A 15,450-nucleotide genomic window follows, 5' to 3' on the forward strand; every position below is an offset into this window, starting at 1 on the left:
TTGTTCTGATACGGTATACAAACCCTCGGTCCTTTACAATAGGAAGACTCACTTATTGGTGGGTGAAATCTGAGTCTTATGGAAGACTGGTGTTCGTCCTACCTTGGATTCCCTCCCTGGTCGTAAGAGCAGAGGGAGGGATCCTAGCCTCTGCCCAGCTGATCGGGGTGTGCACCGCAGGATCAGAGGTTAGACTTCTGGACCAAATTATAAGGGGGAGGCAAGCGTACCTCTTATAATTAGCAAAAGCAAGAACTAGTTCCTACTTCAAGAGCCAAAGTAAAGTAATGGGTTTGTCTCTTGTTGGCTTCCACTCCCCCCCCCCCCCCCTTAGGGAGTGGTGGATAAACACTTCTATCCCTACTGAAAGGGATAGAATGGGGCTCGGTTGTGTAGCTTACCTGCATCGGCCTCCTGTTCAGCGTAGTGACGACCGTGGCCCTCTGCCCACAGGTAGAGGGAAGAATGAAGGAGGAAGAGAAGCCAGTCACACACTCTTTCACTCGTCCACGCATACAGTCACACAAGGATGCGATGCTGTTTTGTCCGCTCGGGTGCTGGGTAGACTATACAACTTGTTGAGCAGCCACCACGGGTCCCAAGGAAAAGGTGTCCAAGGACCTGTGGGTGATATCCCGAAGGTAAAAGGAAGTGAAGGTGGTCTGGTTGGCACAAATCCCTGCCTTCAGTACCTGTGCCAGGGAGAAGTTCTTGCGGAACGCAAGGGTTGGACCAATACCTCTGACTTCGTGGGTTCTCGGATGAAGGGTACGGGTGTAGTCACTGTCAGCTGTCTCGTAAGCCCTCCTGATCACCTCATGCAGCCAGAAAGAAAGTGTGTTCTTGGAAACCTTTCTTGGTAACCCCGGTGCTAATGAAGAGGCGTCGACACTCAGGCCTGAGGTGCCGAGTTCTCTTCAGATAGCGCTGTAGCGCCCCCACAGGACTAAGCAGCATCTCATCCGCATCATTATCCATGAAATCCTTCAGGGAGGGGATCGTGAAGGACTTGAACCGGTCGTCAGGGACCGAAGGATTCTGAGTCTTCACTATGAAGTTTGGAATGAAATTGAGCGTCACGGATCCCCATCCCCTGGAATGCTTAACATTGAAGGAAAGACCATGAAGTTCGCCTATTCTCTTTGCCAATGCCAGGGCCAGCAAGAAGAGTCTTGAGGGTCAGATCCCTGTCTTGACGACTCTCTGAGTGGCTCGAAGGGTCTGCGAGTCAAACTCCTAAGGATGAGAGTCACATCCCACCGCGAGGGCCCGAGTTCCCTGGGTGGCAAGACCTCTCGAAGCTCTTCATCAGGAGTGAGATCTCGAAAGAGGAGGATATGTCCACACCTCGCAGTTTAAGGACTAAGGCCAGGGCGTCTCTGTAGCCTTTAATTGCGGAGACGGAGAGGAGCTTTTCTCGGCGAAGAAAGACGAGGAAATCCGCTACCTGCTGAAGAGAAGCTCTAAGAGGAGAGACCCCGTCCACGACACCAACCACAGAAGATGGACCACTTCCCCTGGTAGACAGCCACAGAGGACTGTCTAAGGTATCCGGCCATCTCTGTCGCTGCGCTGCGAGAAAAGCCTCTCGCTCACAAGAGATGGTGGATAGAAGCCAGCCGTGAAGAGACAGGGACTCGACAGATCGGTGTTACTGTTCCACATGTGGCTGGCACAGAAGGTTGTGCCGGGGGGAATCTCTCTTGGCTCTCTGGCAAGCAGAGCCAGCAGGTCCGGATACCAAATGGCTTGAGGTCATTTGGGCGCCACCAGGATCATCCGAAGGTTCGCAGTGATCAGCGCCTTGGTGATCACTTTGCGAATCAGACATAACGGGGGAAAGGCGTAGATGAAGAGGTTGTCCCACCGATGCTGAAGGGCGTCCTCTGCGGCTGCCCATGGGTCCAGCACGATCGAGTAGAAAACCTGGAGTTTTCTGTTGTGCCGGGTGGCGAACAGATCCACGACTGGATGCCCCCACAGGTTGAACAGCCTTTCCGCCACGTCTGGGTGAAGGGACCACTCGGTTCCTATCACCTGATCCTGACGACTGAGCTTGTCGGCTACCACATTCCTCTTGCCTGGAATGTAGCGAGCCGACAACTCTATTGAGTGTGCTGCGGCCCACTCGTGCACCTGCAGTGTCAACTGGTGCAACGGGAGGGACACTAGACCCCCTTGCTTGTTGACCTATGCCACTACTGTGGTGTTGTCGCACATCAACACCACCGAGTGTCCCACCAGACGGTCCCGGAACTCTTGGAGAGTGAGGAACGCTGCCTTGAGCTCCAGGATGATGTGAAGGTGCTTGTCGCGATGGTCCCACACACCTGCAGTCAGCAACTCCTCCAGGTCTGCGCCCCATCCCTCGGTCGATGCGTCCGAGAAGAGAAGCATCTCCGGGGGGGAGAGTGCGAAGAGGCACTCCTCTTACGAAGTTCCTGTCATCCAGCCACCAGACTAGGTCCTGCCTCACCTCCTCCGTGAGAGACACGGGGAGGAAGGGGGTGTCCCTTGCCTGCGACCAACACTCCTTTAGTTTCCACTGAAGACCCCGTAGGTGAAGACGCCCGTGAGGGACTAGCTTCTCGAGAGACGACAGGTGGCCGATCACGACTTGCCACTGCTGAGCTGGTTGCTCCTGTCGAGACAAGAACTGTCTTACTGCCTCCCTGAATCTGCTGATCCGCGAATCTGCGGGGAAGACTCGCCCTGCAACCATGTCGATCAATATGCCCAGGTACTTCATCCTCTGCTTGGGTTCGAGCTCTGACTTCTCGTGATTTACCACGATTCCCAGATCGTGGCAGAATTCGAGGAGTCGATCTCTGTCCTGCAGCAACTGCGAGCGGGAGCTCGCCAGGACTAACCAATCGTCGAGATACCTCAAGAGACGTAACCCTACCGAGTGGGCCCAAGCATACACCAGCGTGAACACTCGCGTGAACACCTGTGGGGCGGTTGAGAGACCGAAACAAAGTGCCCTGAACTGGTACACCGTCCCGTCAAGGATGAAGCGGAGGTACTTCCTGGAGGATTGATGGACGGGTATCTGGAAATACGCGTCCTTCAAATCTACAGAAAGCATGAAGTCGTTCTCCCTGATGGAATTGAGCACCGACCGTGCTGTTTCCATCGTGAACCGAGTCTGGCGAATGAATCGGTTCAAGAGAGAGAGATCTATCACCGGGCGCCAGCCCCCGGTAGACTTCTCCACAAGGAAGAGGTGGCTGTAGAAGCCTGGCGACTGATCCTGAACGATCTCCACAGCTCGTTTGCTCAGCATGGCTTCTACTCCCTGCCGAAGCATCACGTCCTTGGTCGAGCCAGGAACGTAGTTTGGAGATGGACCGGGTTGGAGGTGAGGGGTGGCCGAGACTCGAAGGGTAGTAAATATCCCTCCCGAAGGATGTTTACTATCCAGGTCTCTGCACTGTAGCGCTGCCATGTTGCCCAATGGCTCGCCAGGCAACCCCCCCTACTTCCGGCAGCAGGTGAGGGGGAACGCCGTCCCTAGCGTTTCCCACTTCTCTTCAACTTCTTACCTGCCCCCCCTCGTGAGAAGGAGGGCTGGTGACGGTCGCCCCTAGAAGAAGTTGAAGGCAGAGCCTTTCCTTTGGGCTTCGACGATACGATAGTCTTGGCCGCGCAGAGTAAGCGCTAACCAAACCCTTAGGCTTGGCCGCAGTAACTCTAGGTTGCCCAGACGCCTTTGAGACTGCCTGGTGTACTTGACAGTCACTGTCGTCAATGTGCCGTCTTTCCACCGCAGCGTCCACCATCTCTCCTGGGAAGAGAGAGGAGGAGCTCCGCACCAGTCCGTTGCGAAGACCCAGAGCCGCCTCACGTCCGGCTGCCCTGGTCACTCAGGTGAGAACAGCGTCTCTACGCTGGAGAACCAGGTTGGCCAACAGGTTGGCCGTCTGGTGGGCCAGGTAGGCGATAGCCCTACCCCCAGACTGGCACAGTCTCATGAAAGCCGGGTCCCCTTCAGGAGTGATGTTCCCTAAGGAGGCCGCGGTTTTCAACACCGTGAGGGTGAGGGACCACACGTCAAGCCATGAGACTGCTTGGAAGGCTGCCATTGCGGTAGACTCCAAGGCAAGTGCCTCCTGCTGCGAGAACCAGAGGTTCTCCGACAGGAGCTGCGGCAGAGACACCCCTGGAATTAGCCTGGCTAGCTCTGGGTTAACCTGTTTGGGCGGCAAGAGGGTCCTCCGAAGGCACGTAAAAGTGCCTCTGTCGCGGTAGAGGTGGAGGAAGGAGCTTAGCGGACCTACTGGACTGAAGTGAACCCTCCTGTCTGGAGACGAGAGCGTCCATCTGGCCCAGCAGGCTGTCAGCCAAAGCTGATCACGGCAGACCCACCGCCGTCCTGGGTTCCTTCTTAGGTACCTAGAACGCCTCCAAGCCCGATGTGGGTTCGGTAGGTGGGAGCAGCGATCCTTCTCTGAGGTCGTTGTGCTGACAGATCAACGCAATTACCTCCGCGAACGACCTCTGGATCTCGGGAGTGACTGCATCCTGTGGAGATGGAACGTCAAGCCCTTCCAACGAGAATGCCTCCCAAGAACCCCCTCCTTCCACAGGAGGAACCACGACAGACCCCTCCTGGTCTCCTCCTACCACTTGCGTGTACGACCTGGTTGGTCCGAGGACTGTGCCAGGTTCGTAGGGCGTCGTGGCGGGATCACGATCGCTCCTGATCACCTCGCTCTTCCCGGTAAAGCCCGAGGAAGTTGAAGGGATCGGAGAGGCAGACCTGACGCTCCCCCCCCCCCCCCCCCCCCCCCCACCTCCCCCCCCCCCCCCCCTGTTGGGCCCGAGCGTCAGAAGAACTGCTGCTGGTTCCCCTCTCCGCCCAGTCCTGGTAGGAGCGGCGGTCGGTGGGAGCGAGGCCTATCCTCACGGCGTGTCACGCCGCCTGGACCAGCCGAAGCTGGTTCAGGCGACTGAGGGGACCGCTTCCTTGCCTCAGCCAGCGAGCGGTCTGGGACCGTCGCGTCAACCCTGGGTACCAGCGTGTCGCCACGAGAGCAATCGCTGGTCTGGTGAGAGTCGCCCAAGCGACTCCCTCCGGTCTTCCGTCCCGGATGCCTGGGTCTTGACTGTCCAGTCACTCGCAGGTGAGCGAACGAGAGGCCGAGACGGTACCTGCCATCGAGGCAGAACCTCTGGCGCCAGGTGAGGAAGTGCCGGTGATAGCCGACACTCCTCTGGTCCCCGTCTTCTTCCTTGAGGAAGAGGAGACGGGCCCCGTTCCCGAAGGAACAGGAGGACCGACAGAAGTCCCAACCGTCCCACCAGAGCGGGACGGGCCCTTAGAAGTCTCGGCACGAAACTTCTTAGGGGGGAAGAGGCAGCCTTCTTCTTCAGCTTGGGGGCCTTAGAAGTTGAAGGGGGAGCGGCGGCAGGTGACGACGACAAAGGAGACGATGAAGACGAAGACGACACCTTCTTCCTCTTCCTCTTCCTCTTCGTCAGCTTCCTCAGCACCACTGTCAGGTCTTCCATCCAGGATGGAGCTGGGGCAGTTGCCGAAGCAACAGGGCCCAACTGCACTAGACGGCGGCAGGAACTGGTACCAAGGCTGGAGCAGCAACGAAATCAGAAACAGGCGGCGGGGCAGGAACCGGCAGCATCCTCTGCACGGGAGGTAGGTCTAGCGGTGAGCTCTTGGGACACCGGAAGTCCGGAGCTTCGGCAGGAGCGGGGAAACCAGGAGGCAGTGTAGCAACAGGCAAGGAAACCTCCGGCAGCGGAGCCTGCATAGCGGCTGTCAGGGTAACCGTGGCTACGTGCTGCGTATACACCAGGTGAGGCGGAGCAGCGTAGCCTGGCATGGATACCGTCGTGGTAGTAGGCCCGTGTGTAACCGGTGTAGCCCCTCGCGCCAGATGACTAAGCAGCCCCTGGACCATCGGTGTCCCTTGCAGCCCCAGCGAGTACCAAGCCCTACCGAGATCGTCGCCCATGGTCAGCAAGTCTGAGGGAGGAAAAGTCTGGTAGATCAGTGGGGGAGTCCCCCCTTGCCTGGGGGGGAATAGTTCCCAGCCCGAGTGAACGGAGGACCCAGAGTACAACTGGATGTCGGAGTATCTCGCCCCCTCCTCTACACTCGAATGATCAAGGGAGGAGAGGGAGCGAGAAACCTCCCCCGAAGGGGAAGGAGCCATACGAGGGAGCTGAGCTGGAGGGAGAAAGGAGGAAGACAAATCAGTGACCAAGGGCGTAGCCGGGGATCCTCTGATGACTCCTTAGCCAGCCTCCGCAGCTTCTTCCTCCCCCCGTAGTGCTCCCACTGCGCCTCCGACCAAAAGATACACATATCACAAGTCTCGGCGCGAGAGCATTCATGCCCTCGACACCGAGCACAAAAGTCATGAGGATCTACCTCCACAGAAGAGCGGAAAGCCCCACACTTACGGCCCCCCATACCCAAGCATAGTCTACGGTTGATGGGGGGGGCTTCTTCGGCTCTTGTTGAGTCATTTCCATAATAAAAATGAAAAGTAAAACAGACACGCACTTACTTTTGTACTTGCAACACACACAAGTAAAAGAAAAAGTGAGAAAGTCTTCACGCAGTGAAGAAAACAAAGCATACGACAGAAGCGGGCAGAGAGACGAAGAGCAGCACGTCCATCCATGAGCGCGGCCGAAAGCAAAGTGGCTCCTTGCCTCGCAGTCGAGTGTACCGCTAACTGCCGGACAAGTAGTTAACTACCGAACCCCTTGTTCAAAAAGCTTACGACTGGTTCAGCTGCCACTAAGTACCTTCCTATTGTAAAGGACCGAGGGTTTGTATACCATATCGGAACAACTAAGTTTTCAACTGTGATGAGACTGGTTTGTTCTGGCAGAAAATGGCAAGGAGGATATACATAACAAAAGAAGAAATAAGCAAGCCAGGACACAAGTCTATGAAAGATAGACTTGCAGCCCCAGCGAGTACCAAGCCCTACCGAGATCGTCGCCCATGGTCAGCAAGTCTGAGGGAGGAAAAGTCTGGTAGATCAGTGGGGGAGTCCCCCCTTGCCTGGGGGGGAATAGTTCCCAGCCCGAGTGAACGGAGGACCCAGATACAACTGGATGTCGGAGTATCTCGCCCCCTCCTCTACACTCGAATGATCAAGGGAGGAGAGGGAGCGAGAAACCTCCCCCGAAGGGGAAGGAGCCATACGAGGGAGCTGAGCTGGAGGGAGAAAGGAGGAAGACAAATCAGTGACCAAGGGCGTAGCCGGGGATCCTCTGATGACTCCTTAGCCAGCCTCCGCAGCTTCTTCCTCCCCCCGTAGTGCTCCCACTGCGCCTCCGACCAAAAGATACACATATCACAAGTCTCGGCGCGAGAGCATTCATGCCCTCGACACCGAGCACAAAAGTCATGAGGATCTACCTCCACAGAAGAGCGGAAAGCCCCACACTTACGGCCCCCCATACCCAAGCATAGTCTACGGTTGATGGGGGGGGCTTCTTCGGCTCTTGTTGAGTAATTTCCATAATAAAAATGAAAAGTAAAACAGACACGCACTTACTTTTGTACTTGCAACACACACAAGTAAAAGAAAAAGTGAGAAAGTCTTCACGCAGTGAAGAAAACAAAGCATACGACAGAAGCGGGCAGAGAGACGAAGAGCAGCACGTCCATCCATGAGCGCGGCCGAAAGCAAAGTGGCTCCTTGCCTCGCAGTCGAGTGTACCGCTAACTGCCGGACAAGTAGTTAACTACCGAACCCCTTGTTCAAAAAGCTTACGACTGGTTCAGCTGCCACTAAGTACCTTCCTATTGTAAAGGACCGAGGGTTTGTATACCATATCGGAACAACTAAGTTTTCAACTGTGATGAGACTGGTTTGTTCTGGCAGAAAATGGCAAGGAGGATATACATAACAAAAGAAGAAATAAGCAAGCCAGGACACAAGTCTATGAAAGATAGACTCACCTTATTGCTTTGCATGAATGCCTGTGATGATTTTAAGGTTAAGCCTAAAAACCATGTGGGAAAAAAAAACAACATGGGTTAACACTGAGAATTTTTTCTGATGGCTTTGTGTGGTATTCTGTCTGTGTTAAAAAACATGTATAAGAAAATAACCTATGACTGACTACACCACTTCCATTCTCCAACCCATGGAAAACGATTGAATACCAAACCCTAGTTCCAAAGGTCCTTGAGGTCACTGATGAAACTGAATTCACCCTTACAGACTTGGAAAAAATCACTATAACATCTGCACTGCTGTGGGCTCATAAAGACCCTGGTAAGGTGTCAAGAAAAGAAAACTGAGGGCTGTTTAGAAAAAATACTGTGGCCATCAATAATGCTGGAAATGACCCTGTCATTGAAGAAATTGTTGCAATAAGTGACTCCCTGAGGCTGGAGTGGACACGAGTGACATTGAGGAATTGGTAAAGGAGCAAAGTTACAGGAGTTGGGTCAAGCCAACCTGAGGGATGTAAAGGAAGAATAATCTGAGGAAGAGGAGGGGGAACGTGACTCCAGAGATATTCCTACAGCAGATATCAAGGAGATGCTTTTGTACTGGCAGCAAGTAACGACTTTTTTAGAGGCAAATCACCCGGACAAGGAGTCGATTTTCTGGTGCGCTAACTACACAAATGACATGGGCATCTCCAACTTCAGGAATCTTCTCAAAACACACACACACACACTTAGAGACAGAATACAGATAAAACCTAACTGGCTGGCTGGTTGCCATGGTGATCTTTTAGAAGGCTGTCATTGGCTAACAGATTACCATGGCAACCAGCCAGCCAGTTAGGTTTTATCTGTATTCTGTCTGTAAGTGCATGTGTTTTTAACACAATACATAGTTTTTAATAGTGTACATATTAACTGGTTATATGAATAACATTACAGTGGACCCACTGTATTGGCGTTCTCTGGATTTGCGGACTCACACATTCGCGGAATTTCTCTCAGGAACGTTTTCCTGCATTATTCGCGTATTTTTCTATGAGAAATATCCACAAATTCCTGGGTTTTTTTATCAATTTCATCATAAAATGCACTTTTTGTGATAAAACTATTAAAAAAAATCAAGTATAAAATTTTTTAGTGGGTTTTTCTTGAGTTTTAATGAACAAAACAGGCTGTTTTCACCGTTTTTATAGGGGTTCCAACTATTCGCGGGTTCTAACTATTCACGGGGGGGGGTCTGGTACGCATCCCCTGCGAATATGGGGGGACCACTGTAATTCCTTCATTCAAAACTTTAGAAATATAAAAGACAATAAAAACGATGATAGAATTAAGCTGCATAGAGGAACTGACAATTTCTCTCTTTCATATGTCATGTAAACAGAAGTATTGTTCAGTAACTCGGTTTTTGTCCTCTTAAAGTTTAGCACCTTTGTCATATCTTACTTCCTTAAAAACATGCACTGCATCATATTGCAGCTAATAGTCAGGCAGCAGATTGGTAAAACTGTTGGCTACAGTAGTTCCTACCCTTCCAGACAATGTGTTCTAATGACTGTACGTATTGCGCTTAAGTTAAACCAGTTACGAGTTGAAAGCATTTTAGTTTTGTACAGTATAAATACAGAACTGTATATACAAAATAAAAATATAAAAGAAAATTATATTTACCGTTGGTAAATGAAAAGGAAAACTCTACACAACAAGTGGGGGCACAGTGACTTTCTATAAATCGTGGATGAACATATGTATGTCAATTAAATCGGCTGACCCTCTTCAGTGTCCGTCTTATCCGTATCCAGATTAACGGGATACGGTTTAATGAGGGTCGACTGTATTACCATTGTGAGTCAATGTCTTAGCCTTGTCACTAACAAGAAAGTTATTGATGCCTTTTGTCACGTTGAACTACTTTATATCCAATAACTTCTTGAATGATTGCATAGGAGCTACTAAAAAAAATATGACTTCCTGTCTACCATGCCGCACAAATGCAGTCAAGTGTCACGGTTACCCCTGAAGTTTTTGGTGGCGAGACAAATATTAGTCTTGAAACTAAATGTTCATATACGTATTGTATTTCTGTACGTATTTTTTTTTAAAGTTTTCTAACGACTTCCATTATTAAAACTGAAATGGTTAAATTTGTCTTAAGAGGGAAAATACAGTCAAACCTCGGATTTTGTAATGCCCTGGTTTTCGTACGATTCGGTCTTTGTAGACTTTTTCTGACAAAAGTTTGACTCTGATTTCATACATATCCTTAGATTTTGTAAACCCTGAAACACTCCTTCTAGGGCCCACCTTAAGATTAGGCCCTGTACCGAGCACCAAACAAAGCTTCCCATTTTCTTTCATGACAAATTATCTTTTGTGCTCTTTTTATTTTTTTTGCTTTTTAATTTGAGAGCAACTGCTAAATAAGCCATCATGGGGTCAAAGAAAGTTCCAAGTGCCAGACCTTCTTTAAAGAAGGTGATAAATACTACAGAATTTAAGAAAGAACTCACAGCAGTGTTGGAGGATGGTGCATGCCAATCTCAGTTATAAAATGCCTACAAGTGCTGCTGTTAGTGAATTTAAGGCCAGCAGAGGCTGGTCTGCAAAATTCAAAAAGCAAATGGGCATACATAATGTGCCTACTTCAGTGATTAAGGACATATTTGCAAAGTGGAGTGATGTAAAAGGCATCGAACCTTAGAAGTCCCATGAAGAGACTTCTTAGTGGGGGAGACTACCACCTTCTTCGGCAGGGAGCCTTAGAAGTTGGAGGGATGGAGGTTGATTAAAAATATGACAATTCCTAATAAGAAGATGATGACACTTGACGAGCTCTCTTCCTCCTCGACTTCTCCATATTCTGCAAGACTTCTTCTAAAGGATGAGGTACATTTACCAGCAGGAATAGAGTTAATAATCCTAGGGCAGCGACAAAGGCTTTGTCCAGTGATGAAACTCCAGGACAGCAGCGGCAAATGAATATTGATTTCCAGCAGGGGAATAGTACACACTTGAGGACCAGTATCACAGCATGCTACGAGTCGCAGGTACATTCAAAGGTTTGGATAGTCAAAACATAGATATCCAACCATCTATTGCTTCAATCAACTATCACCACTGTTAGCCTGTAAAAAAAAAAGAAAATATGACTTTAAAAAAATAAGGATACTCCACTTGCATCAAAGGGCACCGCTCTCCGAAATGAGAGGAGATCCCTCAAACATCAACACCACACGGTCCCTCCTCTATCTTTGTCAAATAGCTAGCTAAAGAATGAAGATGAAGAAATACCAGAAGAAACAAAGGACAAACCTCCAAAATTCCCTTCCGTAATTTCCAAAGTGTAAATTTTGGACGAATACGTCTCGTACTGACGGTAAAAGGGAAAAAATATGCAGGGTGCCTACCCTTAACACAAAACAGCAGCTAGCAAGGTTATCACAAAAAGTGGGTTTGCATATTAATTATAGTATATACATATTCATTCAAAATAACAAACTAAAGATCCCATCGGGAAAATTGTAATTAACGGCTAGTCAGCAAGAGCTCACAAACGTACGTCTTCATCGGAGGACAACCAAAAGCAAAGTGGAGTGTTTTACAGCTGGGCAGGCGACCTACCCGCCTACCACAGTACTTACTGCCTAACCATCTTGTTCAAGAATTTAATGGCCGTATTACAGCCTACGCTAGAAGTAATTCCTTAATTAAAGGACAGAGGGTTTGTATATCGTGTAGGAACAAACTCGACCTTGCACAACTCTGGAGTTAACGAAAATTTTACCTTAAGCCCTGAATATTTGAGTTAAGTACTTTGCCATTTTTCTTGCTGTAATGAGTAACAGGCCCAGGGTTCAGCGCAATGTTTCTCAAAAGAATTAAAATTAACATAAAATCAGAATCAAAACTAATAAATAAACTCATATAGCAATAACGCTAAGACTGTAAAAACCAACAGAACAATAAGCAAGAAATATATCAATAACAACAATATTTACATTCCTGTATCTACAAAAATTCTGTTGCGTATAAATAAATTATCTCATAGGTCATTAAAAAAGCATTGGAAGCAAGTGGATAACAAGGTTGGGCTGGCACACCTTGTAGGGAATAAGAAATCCCCCAGTTTACCACAACAACTGGGAGAAGGCAGTCAGGATGGATTTAGAAATAAAACACACTGAAGGAAAATATTAGGTAAACACAAAGGTACTTTCCTGATAATCCACAAGGAAAGTGAATGAAAAAAAAGGAGGATAAATGCTTAGTTGTACCCTCAAGCAAGGGAACTCAAACTCAAGACCATGGCAGGCCATGGTACAATGGCTATGGCACAGTCCAAAGTTGGAGAACAACGTTTGTATTTGGAAACTTCTCTTAGAATGGTTGCCTACTATGGGTTTGATTTCGGAGTGTCCTTCTCAAAGCAGATTTGCCTGCCAAGGCTATGGAGCCTCTTCTACCCTAAGAAAACAACTCAAGTTATTGAATGTTTCTTTTTAAGTAGCAAGTGATGGGTTCATGAACTTGAAAACAAAAGCTTAAATGCATATTTCCTTTTTGCCTTAAGATTTTGTGATGGGATATCTTTATACCACTTACAATCCAGAAAGATTAAAAAAATTAAAGACTTGCCGAGTTGGAATATAAACGACTAACTTAATTACAACACCAACCTGAAAGTTACATCTGACATACCCTTACCCCAAAGAAATAAAAGCACTGCAAACATTTCTGGCCTTCGGTATATAAATATGTCCATGATGTTTACTGTCACCGGCACTACTGCCTTTGATCACCTTGTATTGAGTAATGCTTCCTCCTTCATACTTGCACCCTGAAACAAAAGTGTAACTTAAATATTTATACTGAATTAAGGTTTTAAAAATATAATAATACTGGGTACAGTATTGTGCAAATACAAAATTCTGGCGACAAATCCAAGCGATTGATGAAACAATACACAGTCTTCCTTAACAAATACAAGGCAAAACCAGTTGATTAATGAAATTATTTCCTAGAGTTCAGGAGGTCCTTGAATTTAATCATTCTAAAACAAATATAAGCTAAATCATTACTTCTCTGTCATAAAAATCTTGATGAGCCTTCTAATATAAGGTGCAAATTTATGAAATTTAAACTCTCAATTGTAATGCACATCAAAGTTAATAATCTAATACATAAAAAAATAACAATAAAAAAATATAAAACATAACGCTCAGTATTAGCAGGTGAGGTCTTGACCAGTCGCCGGGACCCTTAGGGCATCCTCACTTAAAAAGAAATCTACATTATGCACCAAGGACTCCCAAGAAACACAGATCTAGCGCTCCTGATTCAAGCATCTTTTTTGCATTTTTCAGAAGCTACTTTATGTCAACGTTAGAACTGTAAATGCTAATGTATGTCAGATGCTGCAAGCTTTCCAACTAGTATATGTATTTGAAATCTCTTCCAAATTTGTACACAGAATTGTTCACCATTTTTCTGGTGTGAGAAAACACATGTGATTGTATAAATATATGTCGCTTTGTTTTTTCCCTAATGTCAAATACTACCTTTCCGCTCGCAAGAGTTCTTCGACATGTCAGGGTTTTTTTGTCAAATTAAAAAACCTTGACCCTGCCTCTTCCTCGCTACCTCATGAGCAAATTCAAAGCATTACTTGTTAGGCGCCTGTCAATAGGTAAAACTAGAAGACTATTCAAAGATGGTTTAACCATACCACTGTCAAAAGACTAGTTAATCATACCATGAAGCTCATGGAAGAGGCTGCATTTGAAGATACTCCTTTGAAATATTTGATACAAAGCTTCTAAGGGAAAAAATGGGATCAGAAGGTACAAATTTTGTATGTGGTTGCACTTATCAACAAATGTAAGACTCATCAAATGACCTTAAAAAGTAGGTAATATTGGTTAACAGTTGCTGTTGGTGTGGGTCAGTATCTTGGCTTGACCTTCATTACTGTACATCAGCAAGCAGAGAAGTTATAATATTACACTATCAGTATGTTACATATGGGGTTTCTACATCTGTATCAGCAGGTAACTCTTCCAGTTTTATTCTTGGAATCATATTACAGTTAAACCTCGGTTTTCACACGCCACTCTTTTTCATACGTTTCGGTTTTCGTGGACCTTTTTCTACAAAATTCTGACTCGGTTATCGTACATTTCCTCAGTTTTCAGAGAGCCCAAACAAAACATCCCACCTTCTTTTGTGACACATTCTGCTTTTGTCTTTGTTGTTTTTGTGCTTTTTTTTTATTAGAGTGCAACTGCTAAATAAGCCATCATGGGACCAAAGAAAATTCCAAGTGCCAGCACTTCTTTAAAAAAGGTGATAAATACTACAGAATTTAATAAAGAACTCATAGCAGTGTTGGAGGATGTTGCATGCCAATCTCGGTAAGAAAATGCCTACAAGTGCTGCTGTTAGTGAATTTAAGGCCAGCAGAGGTGGGTTTGAAAAATTCAGAAAATGAATGGGGGATACATAATGTGTCTACTTCGGGGATTAAGGAAATGTTTGCACTGTGGATTGACGTAAAAAAGTTTGTGGAGAATTATCATCCCAACAAAGAAATTGTAATTCATGTCTCCAACATGTTTAATGACAATGTCGTGTTTAACGGTATGCAAATTTTAAATTTACAACAAAAATAAATGTCTCAGGACAGTTTTATTGTGCAAAGGGGTCCCGTAACTCTCCAGCTGGTCCTAGTTCCAGTAAAAAACGAAGAGGGAAAGTAACCTCAGATAGTGCCAGTAAAAAACAAAGTAACCCTTGATAGGTCCTTGATACCTGAAGTCCTTCTGGAGGGAGATTTATCTTCCAAACAATAACCTCTCCTCCCTGCTCTCCCCTCCTCTGTCTTCCATATGCTAACAGGTGTTTTCCTGTTAAATGTTCATTTATTAATTTTACTGGTCATTTATATTTATTTCTTAATGTTAACTTATGTGTAAAAAAACTGTTTATTCCCTATAAAATGTATTTTTTGTTAATATTTCTTGGGATTGGGAACTCATTAATTGTATTTACATTATTCCTTATGGGAATTAAATAGTTTCGGTTTTTGCACGTTTCAGTTTTGTGGGAGGTTCTGGAACAGATTATGTACGAAAACCGAGGTTCTACTGTATTGTACACTTCATTACCAAGGGAAACGAGATTAAGTACTGGGAACAAATTAGACTTCAATTTCAAAACCCCTGACTACACTGCTTACCAAGTCAAACTAGGTCTGCTTAGATGGGGGTAATTTTCCATATTTCAGCTCAAGGGAGTATAAATTAACTCACAAAGAGTTGCACCAGCTGTAAACTATGGTTATTTATTTACACACTAAAGGCATATAAAACTGCACACCAAATAGTACTGTACATAGCTTCCCAACCTTAATTTGCAAGACTAATAAATAAGATATATACACAGTGGTTAACTGAAAGAGATAACCATCTGACAGTAATGAGGACATCTTGGTATCATAAGTAGGGGGT

At 46.9% G+C, this 15,450-nt stretch overlaps 2 long non-coding RNA genes across 4 annotated transcripts in view; one reads left to right on the forward strand and one right to left on the reverse strand.

Annotated features, from left to right (window-relative positions):
* Positions 1-15,450, reverse strand: part of LOC135224392 (uncharacterized) — a 52,119-nt gene that overhangs the window by 11,871 nt on the left and 24,798 nt on the right. For all 3 annotated transcript variants that reach the window (XR_010316716.1, XR_010316715.1, XR_010316717.1), the window contains exon 3: positions 12,650-12,782. This is a non-coding gene — a long non-coding RNA (uncharacterized LOC135224392). The remainder of the gene's footprint in view (positions 1-12,649; positions 12,783-15,450) is intronic.
* The window catches only part of LOC135224393 (uncharacterized), a 34,088-nt gene that overhangs the window by 6,958 nt on the left and 11,680 nt on the right, over positions 1-15,450 (forward strand). The window lies entirely within an intron of this gene.

This window comes from Macrobrachium nipponense, chromosome 12 (assembly GCF_015104395.2).
Source record: "Macrobrachium nipponense isolate FS-2020 chromosome 12, ASM1510439v2, whole genome shotgun sequence".
Lineage (NCBI taxonomy): Eukaryota > Metazoa > Arthropoda > Malacostraca > Decapoda > Palaemonidae > Macrobrachium > Macrobrachium nipponense.